Source organism: Lissotriton vulgaris, unplaced genomic scaffold, assembly GCF_964263255.1.
Source record: "Lissotriton vulgaris unplaced genomic scaffold, aLisVul1.2 SCAFFOLD_7564, whole genome shotgun sequence".
Lineage (NCBI taxonomy): Eukaryota > Metazoa > Chordata > Amphibia > Caudata > Salamandridae > Lissotriton > Lissotriton vulgaris.
This window is the reverse complement of record NW_028243260.1, coordinates 70,001-80,651: the sequence shown is the minus strand read 5'-3', so window position 1 is coordinate 80,651 and position 10,651 is coordinate 70,001. Positions and strand designations below refer to the sequence as shown.

At 52.2% G+C, this 10,651-nt stretch overlaps 22 non-coding genes across 22 annotated transcripts in view; all 22 read right to left on the bottom strand.

Annotated features, from left to right (window-relative positions):
• Positions 1-164: 164 nt before the first annotated feature.
• On the bottom strand, positions 165-283 carry LOC147668646 (5S ribosomal RNA). The gene has a single exon (XR_015303937.1). It is a non-coding gene; the product is annotated as a 5S ribosomal RNA (ribosomal RNA).
• Positions 284-363: 80 nt separating this feature from the next.
• LOC147668645 (5S ribosomal RNA) lies at positions 364-482 on the bottom strand. The gene has a single exon (XR_015303936.1). It is a non-coding gene; the product is annotated as a 5S ribosomal RNA (ribosomal RNA).
• Positions 483-562: 80 nt separating this feature from the next.
• On the bottom strand, positions 563-681 carry LOC147668644 (5S ribosomal RNA). Its single transcript, XR_015303935.1, has one exon. It is a non-coding gene; the product is annotated as a 5S ribosomal RNA (ribosomal RNA).
• Positions 682-761: 80 nt separating this feature from the next.
• LOC147668643 (5S ribosomal RNA) lies at positions 762-880 on the bottom strand. The gene has a single exon (XR_015303934.1). It is a non-coding gene; the product is annotated as a 5S ribosomal RNA (ribosomal RNA).
• A 6,325-nt stretch (positions 881-7,205) lies between these two features.
• On the bottom strand, positions 7,206-7,324 carry LOC147668642 (5S ribosomal RNA). Its single transcript, XR_015303932.1, has one exon. It is a non-coding gene; the product is annotated as a 5S ribosomal RNA (ribosomal RNA).
• Positions 7,325-7,404: 80 nt separating this feature from the next.
• LOC147668641 (5S ribosomal RNA) lies at positions 7,405-7,523 on the bottom strand. Its single transcript, XR_015303931.1, has one exon. It is a non-coding gene; the product is annotated as a 5S ribosomal RNA (ribosomal RNA).
• Positions 7,524-7,603: 80 nt separating this feature from the next.
• LOC147668640 (5S ribosomal RNA) lies at positions 7,604-7,722 on the bottom strand. The gene has a single exon (XR_015303930.1). It is a non-coding gene; the product is annotated as a 5S ribosomal RNA (ribosomal RNA).
• An 80-nt stretch (positions 7,723-7,802) lies between these two features.
• Positions 7,803-7,921, bottom strand: LOC147668639 (5S ribosomal RNA). The gene has a single exon (XR_015303929.1). It is a non-coding gene; the product is annotated as a 5S ribosomal RNA (ribosomal RNA).
• Positions 7,922-8,001: 80 nt separating this feature from the next.
• Positions 8,002-8,120, bottom strand: LOC147668638 (5S ribosomal RNA). Its single transcript, XR_015303928.1, has one exon. It is a non-coding gene; the product is annotated as a 5S ribosomal RNA (ribosomal RNA).
• An 80-nt stretch (positions 8,121-8,200) lies between these two features.
• Positions 8,201-8,319, bottom strand: LOC147668637 (5S ribosomal RNA). Its single transcript, XR_015303927.1, has one exon. It is a non-coding gene; the product is annotated as a 5S ribosomal RNA (ribosomal RNA).
• An 80-nt stretch (positions 8,320-8,399) lies between these two features.
• On the bottom strand, positions 8,400-8,518 carry LOC147668636 (5S ribosomal RNA). Its single transcript, XR_015303926.1, has one exon. It is a non-coding gene; the product is annotated as a 5S ribosomal RNA (ribosomal RNA).
• Positions 8,519-8,598: 80 nt separating this feature from the next.
• On the bottom strand, positions 8,599-8,717 carry LOC147668635 (5S ribosomal RNA). Its single transcript, XR_015303925.1, has one exon. It is a non-coding gene; the product is annotated as a 5S ribosomal RNA (ribosomal RNA).
• Positions 8,718-8,797: 80 nt separating this feature from the next.
• On the bottom strand, positions 8,798-8,916 carry LOC147668634 (5S ribosomal RNA). Its single transcript, XR_015303924.1, has one exon. It is a non-coding gene; the product is annotated as a 5S ribosomal RNA (ribosomal RNA).
• An 80-nt stretch (positions 8,917-8,996) lies between these two features.
• On the bottom strand, positions 8,997-9,115 carry LOC147668633 (5S ribosomal RNA). The gene has a single exon (XR_015303923.1). It is a non-coding gene; the product is annotated as a 5S ribosomal RNA (ribosomal RNA).
• Positions 9,116-9,195: 80 nt separating this feature from the next.
• LOC147668632 (5S ribosomal RNA) lies at positions 9,196-9,314 on the bottom strand. The gene has a single exon (XR_015303921.1). It is a non-coding gene; the product is annotated as a 5S ribosomal RNA (ribosomal RNA).
• Positions 9,315-9,394: 80 nt separating this feature from the next.
• On the bottom strand, positions 9,395-9,513 carry LOC147668631 (5S ribosomal RNA). Its single transcript, XR_015303920.1, has one exon. It is a non-coding gene; the product is annotated as a 5S ribosomal RNA (ribosomal RNA).
• Positions 9,514-9,593: 80 nt separating this feature from the next.
• LOC147668630 (5S ribosomal RNA) lies at positions 9,594-9,712 on the bottom strand. The gene has a single exon (XR_015303919.1). It is a non-coding gene; the product is annotated as a 5S ribosomal RNA (ribosomal RNA).
• Positions 9,713-9,792: 80 nt separating this feature from the next.
• LOC147668629 (5S ribosomal RNA) lies at positions 9,793-9,911 on the bottom strand. Its single transcript, XR_015303918.1, has one exon. It is a non-coding gene; the product is annotated as a 5S ribosomal RNA (ribosomal RNA).
• Positions 9,912-9,991: 80 nt separating this feature from the next.
• On the bottom strand, positions 9,992-10,110 carry LOC147668628 (5S ribosomal RNA). Its single transcript, XR_015303917.1, has one exon. It is a non-coding gene; the product is annotated as a 5S ribosomal RNA (ribosomal RNA).
• Positions 10,111-10,190: 80 nt separating this feature from the next.
• LOC147668627 (5S ribosomal RNA) lies at positions 10,191-10,309 on the bottom strand. The gene has a single exon (XR_015303916.1). It is a non-coding gene; the product is annotated as a 5S ribosomal RNA (ribosomal RNA).
• An 80-nt stretch (positions 10,310-10,389) lies between these two features.
• Positions 10,390-10,508, bottom strand: LOC147668626 (5S ribosomal RNA). The gene has a single exon (XR_015303915.1). It is a non-coding gene; the product is annotated as a 5S ribosomal RNA (ribosomal RNA).
• An 80-nt stretch (positions 10,509-10,588) lies between these two features.
• Positions 10,589-10,651, bottom strand: part of LOC147668625 (5S ribosomal RNA) — a 119-nt gene continuing 56 nt past the window's right edge. Inside the window, exon 1 of the ribosomal RNA XR_015303914.1 lies at positions 10,589-10,651. This exon is cut by the window's right edge and continues 56 nt beyond it. This is a non-coding gene — a ribosomal RNA (5S ribosomal RNA).

Sequence of the window (10,651 nt, the reverse complement as noted above, 5' to 3'; positions counted from 1 at the left end):
ATCCAGGTACTAACCAGGCCCGACCCTGCTTAACTTCTGAGATCGGACGAGATCAGGTGCTTTCAGGGTGGTATGGCCGTAGGCTCTAGGAGCACTGGTTTTGGGCCTCTTAGCTTTCTTCGCTCAGCTTCAGTACAAGCAAGCACACCACTCTGAAAAAAAAAAGCCTACAGCACCTGGTATTCCCAGGCGGTCTCCCATCCAGGTACTAACCAGGCCCGACCCTGCTTAACTTCTGAGATCGGACGAGATCAGGTGCTTTCAGGGTGGTATGGCCGTAGGCTCTAGGAGCACTGGTTTTGGGCCTCTTAGCTTTCTTCGCTCAGCTTCAGTACAAGCAAGCAAACCACTCTGAAAAAAAAAAGCCTACAGCACCTGGTATTCCCAGGCGGTCTCCCATCCAGGTACTAACCAGGCCCGACCCTGCTTAACTTCTGAGATCGGACGAGATCAGGTGCTTTCAGGGTGGTATGGCCGTAGGCTCTAGGAGCACTGGTTTTGGGCCTCTTAGCTTTCTTCGCTCAGCTTCAGTACAAGCAAGCAAACCACTCTGAAAAAAAAAAGCCTACAGCACCTGGTATTCCCAGGCGGTCTCCCATCCAGGTACTAACCAGGCCCGACCCTGCTTAACTTCTGAGATCGGACGAGATCAGGTGCTTTCAGGGTGGTATGGCCGTAGGCTCTAGGAGCACTGGTTTTGGGCCTCTTAGCTTTCTTCGCTCAGCTTCAGTACAAGCAAGCAAACCACTCTGAAAAAAAAAAGCCTACAGCACCTGGTATTCCCAGGCGGTCTCCCATCCAGGTACTAACCAGGCCCGACCCTGCTTAACTTCTGAGATCGGACGAGATCAGGTGCTTTCAGGGTGGTATGGCCGTAGGCTCTAGGAGCACTGGTTTTGGGCCTCTTAGCTTTCTTCGCTCAGCTTCAGTACAAGCAAGCAAACCACTCTGAAAAACAAGCATTAGAAATGCAATAGGTCTCGCAGCATTAGAGTTAGTGCTTTTAGAATTGTTAATAGGTTTTTTGTTGTAAATCTTTTGCATTTTATTTTTTTGTAGGCAATGCAAAAGAATTACAAATCAAAAAAGCAATAAGCAAATGTAAAAGCTTTAACTAAAAATCCTGCGAGACCTATTGCACTGTGTGAGGGTGAGGGGTTGAGGGTGAGTGAGGGTGGGGGTGAGTGAGGAGTTGAGTTTGAGTGAGGTGTTGAGGGTGAGTGTGAGTGAGAGTGAGTGAGGGTGAGGGTGAGAGTGTTATTGTGAGTTAGGGTGAGGGATTGAGGGTGGATGAGGGTGAGGGTGAGGTGTTGAGGATGAGTGAGGGTGAGTGTGGGGTCGAGGGTGAGTGAGGGTGAGTGAGGGTGAGTGAGTGTGAGTTATTGTGAGTGAGGATGAGTGAGGGTGAGTGAGGGTGAGTCAGAGTGAGTGAGGGTGAGGTGTTGTGGGTGAGGTGTTGAGGGTTAGGTGTTGAGGGTGAGGTGTTGAGGGTGAGGTGTTGAGGGTGAGGTGTTGAGGGTGAGGTGTTGAGGGTGAGGTGTTGAGGGTGAGGTGTTGAGGGTGAGGTGTTGAGGGTGAGGTGTTGAGGGTGAGGTGTTGAGGGTGAGGTGTTGAGGGTGAGGTGTTGAGTGTTATTGAGTGTGAGTGAGTGAGGGTGAGGTGTTGAGGGTGAGTGAGTGAGGGTGAGGTGTTGAGAGTGAGTGAGGTTGAGGTGTTGAGGGTGAGGATTTGAGGGTGAGGGTGTGAGGTGTTGAGGGTGAGTGTTTGAGGGTGAGGGCGAGTGATGTTGAGGGGGTGAGGTGTTGAGGGGGTGAGGGTGAGGTCTTGAGGGTGTGTCATTGAGCGTGAGGCTGAGGTGTAGAGTGTGAGTGAGAGTAAGAGTGAGGGTGATTGAGTGTTTTAGTGTTAGTGAGGGTGAGGTATTGAGGGTGAGTGAGGGGAAGGGTGATTGTGGGATTGAGAGTTAGTGAGGGTGAGGTGTTGAGTGTTAGTGATGGTGAGGTGTTGAGGGTGAGTGAGGGTGAGTGAGGGGGAGGGGGAGGCGTTGAGGATGAGTGAGGTGTTTAGGGTGAAGTGTTGAGGGTGTGGGTGAGGAATTGAGGGTGAGGGAGGGTGAGTATGGGTGAATGTTTGAGGGTGAGTGATTGAGGGTGAGGTGTTGAGGCTGATGTTTTGTGGGTGAGTGAGGGTGAGATGTTGATGGTGATTGAAGGTGAGGTGTTGGGTGAGGCGTTGAGGGTGAGTGAAGTTGAGGGTTGTTGAGTGAGGATGAGTGAGAGTGAGGGTGAGTGAGTAGTTGCGGGTGAGGTGTTGAGGGTGAGTGAGTGAGGGTGAGATGTTAAGGGTGAGTGAGTGTGTGGTGTTGAGGCTGAGTGAGGATGAGTGAGAGTGAGGGTGAGTGAGCATTTGAGGGTGAGGCGTTGAGTGTGAGGCGTTGCGGTTGAGTGAAGGTGAGAGTGATTGAGTGTGAGTGAGTGTCAGTGAGGGTGAGGTGTTGAGTGTGAGTGAGGATGAGTGTGAGTGATGGTGAGTCAGGTGTTGAGGGTGAGTCAGGTGTTGAGGGTGAGTGAGGTGTTGAGGGTGAGTGAGGAGTGGAGGGTGATTGATGTTCAGGGTAACTGAGGGTGAGGGTGGATGAGGTGTTGAGGGTGAGGTGTTGAGTGTGAGTGAGGGGTTGAGGGTGACTGAGGGTGAGTGAGGGTGTGCAGTTGGTTGAATAAGTAAGAGAGCCTGGTAGTAATGCAGGTTATGGCTTCCGGTAAGCTGGAAGCTTTGAGTAACTCTGCGGGTCCCTCTTTGGTATTTCGCTTCCACATTGGTCCTAGGCAGGCACATGTTGGAGGGAGAGAGGTGGGAGTGGCCAGCCTTGTTGACGTTTGGTGTCCAGGTCTGCGTTCAAGTGAAGAGAGTTTATCTGCGCTCCAAATCAGCCACATTCAGCACCAAGCAACAGCGCGCGCCGCCTCCGACGACAACACTCAACACGTCTCTGAACAATAAAAGCAACAACCATCCTGTGCAGGAAGAGGTTTCCAGGGCAGACCGGCTGCGCCCGAGCACGGCCAGCGCCGACATGTTATCTACGGCTGCTCCCAATGTGGTTCCAATCAGGGCTTGAATGAATCACGCCAGTGTGGGAAACCGGACCCGGGGGCTGTTTCTTTCATTCACAGGGAGTCCGGCCCTGCTGCCGCCTGGACAAAGACACCCCGCCCACCAGACCCCCGGAGCAGGACCACTGGGCGGCAGGGAGGGAGCCAGGAGCAGCACGAGGGAGCGTCTGCAGTAAGGGAAGGAATGGGACGCCCTTTGTGTTCACTGGGGGCTGAAAAGCATTAGACAGCTCCCCCCCCCGGAACATAACCGGGGAGCGGTGTAAGCAACAATCACAGGCAAAGTGTGGTTATGGAAAAAAATGCATGTTTATTATACACAAATCCCAGGATGGGAGGGGGGGGGTGGATTTCAGTGAACACAAATACACGTGAAATTGTGCCGTCTATGGGCTCATACATAATTGAGGCTCAAGTATAAAAAGAATTCCATAGCGCGTCGCCCCTCTGTTACAGTTCTGTCTCTAGCGCCATGAGGCAACTGAGGCATCTTGCTCCGCTAGATATGACTGAACTAATTCAATAACCTTGACGAGTTCGTCTCACATGCGGCGATAGTTTTAATATAGAGGTAAAGAAGACTATTGCAGAGCATGCGATTCGATGTGTCCTCGAGGGAATGAAGCGCTAAACACTGATGCAAAGCAGACCTACGAAAATGACGGCGTGACATGCGATTCGATGTGTCCTCGAGGGAATGAAGCGCTAAACACTGATGCAAAGCAGACCTACGAAAATGACGGCGTGACTTTACGACAACTGACAGGATAAAAACAAGAAAGGGTGGAGGGGGCAGGGGAGGAGGGGTCCGGGGAGGAGGGAAGGGCCAGAGGGACTTGATGGGAGTGTGAATCACGCCAGTGTGGGAAACAGGACCCGGGGGCTGTTTCTTTAATTCACAGGGAGTCCGGCCCTGCTGCCGCCTGGACAAAGACACCCCGCCCACCAGACCCCCGGAGCAGGACCACTGGGCGGCAGGGAGGGAGCCAGGAGCAGCACGAGGGAGCGTCTGCAGTAAGGGAAGGAATGGGACGCCCTTTGTGTTCACTGGGGGCTGAAAAGCATTAGACAGCTCCCCCCCCCCGGAACATAACCGGGGAGCGGTGTAAGCAACAATCACAGGCAAAGTGTGGTTATGGAAAAAAATGCATGTTTATTATACACAAATCCCAGTATGGGAGGGGGGGGGGGTTGATTTCAGTGAACACAAATACACGTGAAATTGTGCCGTCTATGAGCTCATACATAATTGAGGCTCAAGTATAAAAAGAATTCCATAGCGCGTCGCCCCTCTGTTACAGTTCTGTCTCTAGCGCCATGAGGCAACTGAGGCATCTTGCTCCGCTAGATATGACTGAACTAATTCAATAACCTTGACGAGTTCGTCTCACATGCGGCGATAGTTTTAATATAGAGGTAAAGAAGACTATTGCAGAGCATGCGATTCGATGTGTCCTCGAGGGAATGAAGCGCTAAACACTGATGCAAAGCAGACCTACGAAAATGACGGCGTGACTTTACGACAACTGACAGGATAAAAACAAGAAAGGGTGGAGGGGGCAGGGGAGGAGGGGTCCGGGGAGGAGGGAAGGGCCAGAGGGACTTGATGGGAGTCTCAGAAGTGGTTTGATACCTTGAATTACCAAGTTTGGTAGTCCCATTCAGAAGTTACCACAGCTGAGGTGTTCAGCGTGTAACTCTGTACTCGCTTATGGGGCTAAAAATCTCCCAGTAAAAACGACAATTGCAGACTTTTAATGCTAGAATATGTTAAACATGTTCGACTATACTAATATGCTGCACCCTGACATAAGACTCTATAGGCTTAATACATAAGACTGCTGTGGGGGTGAGTTACACACATTAGAAGGGGAGTTTGGTCTTTGCCATTGCTTAGAATAACAAGGTCGAGTTAGCAGTTTAAAACACCCCTTCCAGTATGCAGTGGCAGACTGGGAGTCACGTTTTACCTTATCCCACTCAGGGTGGTACAACAAGAGCTGCAGCCCCCGAGGGTACACTTTAACTTACAGGCCCTAGGTACTTCCTGGTACCATATAATAGGAACATACAAGGAAATTTGGCTTTTCCAATTTTGTTTAAGCCAATCAACCATACACTATTTTAAGGGTCAGACCATATGCACTAAATCTTGATTAAAGCATTTCAGGCCCAGTAGAAAAAATGGGGGAAATAGTGGGGGTGAAACCTGCAAAAGCCTGATTCCTCACAAAGCAAAACTGAAATGATGGTAATTAGGTTTTGAAAATGTTGACTGGTGGTATTTGTGTTGGACATTTGAGGTATATAAGTCAGTTATGTTGCAGTTTCTATGTAGCATACGTTCAATTACTTGGCTTCTTATGTATCTCACATAGGCTTGTAAACCACTAGTGTTGCATTGTGGTCTCTTTTGAGTGACGTTAATCGTGGCTGGGTAAATTATAGAGTTGTACAACAGTAAATTAAGGCATACAGGGGGGCGGAACTTTCTCGGGAACGCAATGGCCACCTAGACCCGGAGCTCCGCCGAATTCATGCACATATCCGATTAATTATCATGCCGCTGAGGTGCATGTGCGATAGAAAATAGCCGCAGGACTGCCGGAGATATTTTGGTGACCCTGGGGAGTGCTGGTCCCGCGGTAAAGTGCTAAATTGCAGCGGGAGGAGACGGACTAGGCCGCGAATCCCCGGCCCACTGTTGTTCAAGGGGCTGGGCGGCGTGACGCGATGTGCGGTGGCTGGGGAGGCCCTGTCCCGGTATGTGTGAGGTGGCGGAGGCTTGGCGCTGGCGTTCGCTGCTTCCGTTCGGCCAGAGACGGGAGGATATTGTGACCAAGGCGGCTGGAGAGCGGGGACGCAGCGTGAAGCCTAGGTGGTGGCCTGCACCCCGTGAAGAGATATCGTGTGTGACCCGGGAGCGGTGGTGAAGACATAGGAGCCTAAGGAGGCGAGCGCTGTCCTGGTCTGATCCTGTATTGCTCACAGTCCAGCCCCAGGCTTTGAGGAGAGATTGCTGTGTATATCTTGCATGGCCTCAACTGTTCATAGACGTGCCCTGGATATTTAAGAGACCACACTCGATAACCATTGACAAGTGCAGGGAAGGAAGTGCCGGGAGCGCTTGTGGTCAAGTGTACCCCTCCGGTCTGCTGTTGCTGGCGCACTCTGTGCCTACACTCGCTTGGCTGGCGGTGGACCTACCCCTAGACAGTGAGGCATTGTTGGTTCCTTATTTGACTGGCCCCTTTGAAAATCGGAGTCCTTAAGTAGTGGCAATGGAGGACGGAGCAGTGTCTGGTGATGTGAGCACCTGCGTAGTGATATGGGCTTATTGACGCGGCCTTGTTCCGTTTCTGTTGCGGGCGCATGAAGAGGTGGACCCCGCAACTAAGTGTGGCGACGGCCCTGTAGCGTGACGGAGCCAGGCTGGAGTTTCACAGACCGGCGGAGGCAGTATAGCCGGGGTGGCTGGGTCTATTAACGGTCCGTTCCTCTTTCAAAGAACTTGCTGGCTGGACACTTGCCTCAACTCTGCTGGTCTTGCGTCACGGGTCTCCAGAGACTCTCCATTACCCCAGACATGGGCAAGGAAGACAACTGACAGGATAAAAACAAGAAAGGGTGGAGGGGGCAGGGGAGGAGGGGTCCGGGGAGGAGGGAAGGGCCAGAGGGACTTGATGGGAGTGGTGGGGAGGAGGGGGAGGGTATAGAGAGAGAGAGGAGGAGAGACAGGACAGGGGGAAGCAGCAGAGACACGGCGGGTAAAATAAACAAACAAGCCTTAGGGAAGAGAGGGGAGGGGGGAGGAGAAATGCGACACGGCGGGAAGGGGAGGGGGCGGAACGGGGGCGGAGAGGGGAGAGAGAGAGTAGGCAAGGGTAAACAAACACGGACGTGCACGCGCCCGTGACTTTTAAGGTCAATGCGCATGCGCATAAGCTTAATGCGCATGCGCATTGACCTTAAAAGTCACGGGCACTGCAAGGAATCGCCACGATTCCTTGCAGTGCAGATAAAGTGTGGATAACTCGCAATACTCTCGCCTTGCTCGATGCGCATGCGCATCGACAGGCGAGACCTAAAAAAAGCCTACAGCACCTGGTATTCCCAGGCGGTCTCCCATCCAGGTACTAACCAGGCCCGACCCTGCTTAACTTCTGAGATCGGACGAGATCAGGTGCTTTCAGGGTGGTATGGCCGTAGGCTCTAGGAGCACTGGTTTTGGGCCTCTTAGCTTTCTTCGCTCAGCTTCAGTACAAGCAAGCAAACCACTCTGAAAAAAAAAAGCCTACAGCACCTGGTATTCCCAGGCGGTCTCCCATCCAGGTACTAACCAGGCCCGACCCTGCTTAACTTCTGAGATCGGACGAGATCAGGTGCTTTCAGGGTGGTATGGCCGTAGGCTCTAGGAGCACTGGTTTTGGGCCTCTTAGCTTTCTTCGCTCAGCTTCAGTACAAGCAAGCAAACCACTCTGAAAAAAAAAAGCCTACAGCACCTGGTATTCCCAGGCGGTCTCCCATCCAGGTACTAACCAGGCCCGACCCTGCTTAACTTCTGAGATCGGACGAGATCAGGTGCTTTCAGGGTGGTATGGCCGTAGGCTCTAGGAGCACTGGTTTTGGGCCTCTTAGCTTTCTTCGCTCAGCTTCAGTACAAGCAAGCAAACCACTCTGAAAAAAAAAAGCCTACAGCACCTGGTATTCCCAGGCGGTCTCCCATCCAGGTACTAACCAGGCCCGACCCTGCTTAACTTCTGAGATCGGACGAGATCAGGTGCTTTCAGGGTGGTATGGCCGTAGGCTCTAGGAGCACTGGTTTTGGGCCTCTTAGCTTTCTTCGCTCAGCTTCAGTACAAGCAAGCAAACCACTCTGAAAAAAAAAAGCCTACAGCACCTGGTATTCCCAGGCGGTCTCCCATCCAGGTACTAACCAGGCCCGACCCTGCTTAACTTCTGAGATCGGACGAGATCAGGTGCTTTCAGGGTGGTATGGCCGTAGGCTCTAGGAGCACTGGTTTTGGGCCTCTTAGCTTTCTTCGCTCAGCTTCAGTACAAGCAAGCAAACCACTCTGAAAAAAAAAAGCCTACAGCACCTGGTATTCCCAGGCGGTCTCCCATCCAGGTACTAACCAGGCCCGACCCTGCTTAACTTCTGAGATCGGACGAGATCAGGTGCTTTCAGGGTGGTATGGCCGTAGGCTCTAGGAGCACTGGTTTTGGGCCTCTTAGCTTTCTTCGCTCAGCTTCAGTACAAGCAAGCAAACCACTCTGAAAAAAAAAAGCCTACAGCACCTGGTATTCCCAGGCGGTCTCCCATCCAGGTACTAACCAGGCCCGACCCTGCTTAACTTCTGAGATCGGACGAGATCAGGTGCTTTCAGGGTGGTATGGCCGTAGGCTCTAGGAGCACTGGTTTTGGGCCTCTTAGCTTTCTTCGCTCAGCTTCAGTACAAGCAAGCAAACCACTCTGAAAAAAAAAAGCCTACAGCACCTGGTATTCCCAGGCGGTCTCCCATCCAGGTACTAACCAGGCCCGACCCTGCTTAACTTCTGAGATCGGACGAGATCAGGTGCTTTCAGGGTGGTATGGCCGTAGGCTCTAGGAGCACTGGTTTTGGGCCTCTTAGCTTTCTTCGCTCAGCTTCAGTACAAGCAAGCAAACCACTCTGAAAAAAAAAAGCCTACAGCACCTGGTATTCCCAGGCGGTCTCCCATCCAGGTACTAACCAGGCCCGACCCTGCTTAACTTCTGAGATCGGACGAGATCAGGTGCTTTCAGGGTGGTATGGCCGTAGGCTCTAGAAGCACTGGTTTTGGGCCTCTTAGCTTTCTTCGCTCAGCTTCAGTACAAGCAAGCAAACCACTCTGAAAAAAAAAAGCCTACAGCACCTGGTATTCCCAGGCGGTCTCCCATCCAGGTACTAACCAGGCCCGACCCTGCTTAACTTCTGAGATCGGACGAGATCAGGTGCTTTCAGGGTGGTATGGCCGTAGGCTCTAGGAGCACTGGTTTTGGGCCTCTTAGCTTTCTTCGCTCAGCTTCAGTACAAGCAAGCAAACCACTCTGAAAAAAAAAAGCCTACAGCACCTGGTATTCCCAGGCGGTCTCCCATCCAGGTACTAACCAGGCCCGACCCTGCTTAACTTCTGAGATCGGACGAGATCAGGTGCTTTCAGGGTGGTATGGCCGTAGGCTCTAGGAGCACTGGTTTTGGGCCTCTTAGCTTTCTTCGCTCAGCTTCAGTACAAGCAAGCAAACCACTCTGAAAAAAAAAAGCCTACAGCACCTGGTATTCCCAGGCGGTCTCCCATCCAGGTACTAACCAGGCCCGACCCTGCTTAACTTCTGAGATCGGACGAGATCAGGTGCTTTCAGGGTGGTATGGCCGTAGGCTCTAGGAGCACTGGTTTTGGGCCTCTTAGCTTTCTTCGCTCAGCTTCAGTACAAGCAAGCAAACCACTCTGAAAAAAAAAAGCCTACAGCACCTGGTATTCCCAGGCGGTCTCCCATCCAGGTACTAACCAGGCCCGACCCTGCTTAACTTCTGAGATCGGACGAGATCAGGTGCTTTCAGGGTGGTATGGCCGTAGGCTCTAGGAGCACTGGTTTTGGGCCTCTTAGCTTTCTTCGCTCAGCTTCAGTACAAGCAAGCAAACCACTCTGAAAAAAAAAAGCCTACAGCACCTGGTATTCCCAGGCGGTCTCCCATCCAGGTACTAACCAGGCCCGACCCTGCTTAACTTCTGAGATCGGACGAGATCAGGTGCTTTCAGGGTGGTATGGCCGTAGGCTCTAGGAGCACTGGTTTTGGGCCTCTTAGCTTTCTTCGCTCAGCTTCAGTACAAGCAAGCAAACCACTCTGAAAAAAAAAAGCCTACAGCACCTGGTATTCCCAGGCGGTCTCCCATCCAGGTACTAACCAGGCCCGACCCTGCTTAACTTCTGAGATCGGACGAGATCAGGTGCTTTCAGGGTGGTATGGCCGTAGGCTCTAGGAGCACTGGTTTTGGGCCTCTTAGCTTTCTTCGCTCAGCTTCAGTACAAGCAAGCAAACCACTCTGAAAAAAAAAAGCCTACAGCACCTGGTATTCCCAGGCGGTCTCCCATCCAGGTACTAACCAGGCCCGACCCTGCTTAACTTCTGAGATCGGACGAGATCAGGTGCTTTCAGGGTGGTATGGCCGTAGGCTCTAGGAGCACTGGTTTTGGGCCTCTTAGCTTTCTTCGCTCAGCTTCAGTACAAGCAAGCAAACCACTCTGAAAAAAAAAAGCCTACAGCACCTGGTATTCCCAGGCGGTCTCCCATCCAGGTACTAACCAGGCCCGACCCTGCTTAACTTCTGAGATCGGACGAGATCAGGTGCTTTCAGGGTGGTATGGCCGTAGGCTCTAGGAGCACTGGTTTTGGGCCTCTTAGCTTTCTTCGCTCAGCTTCAGTACAAGCAAGCAAACCACTCTGAAAAAAAAAAGCCTACAGCACCTGGTATTCCCAGGCGGTCTCCCATCCAGGTACTAACCAGGCCCGACCCTG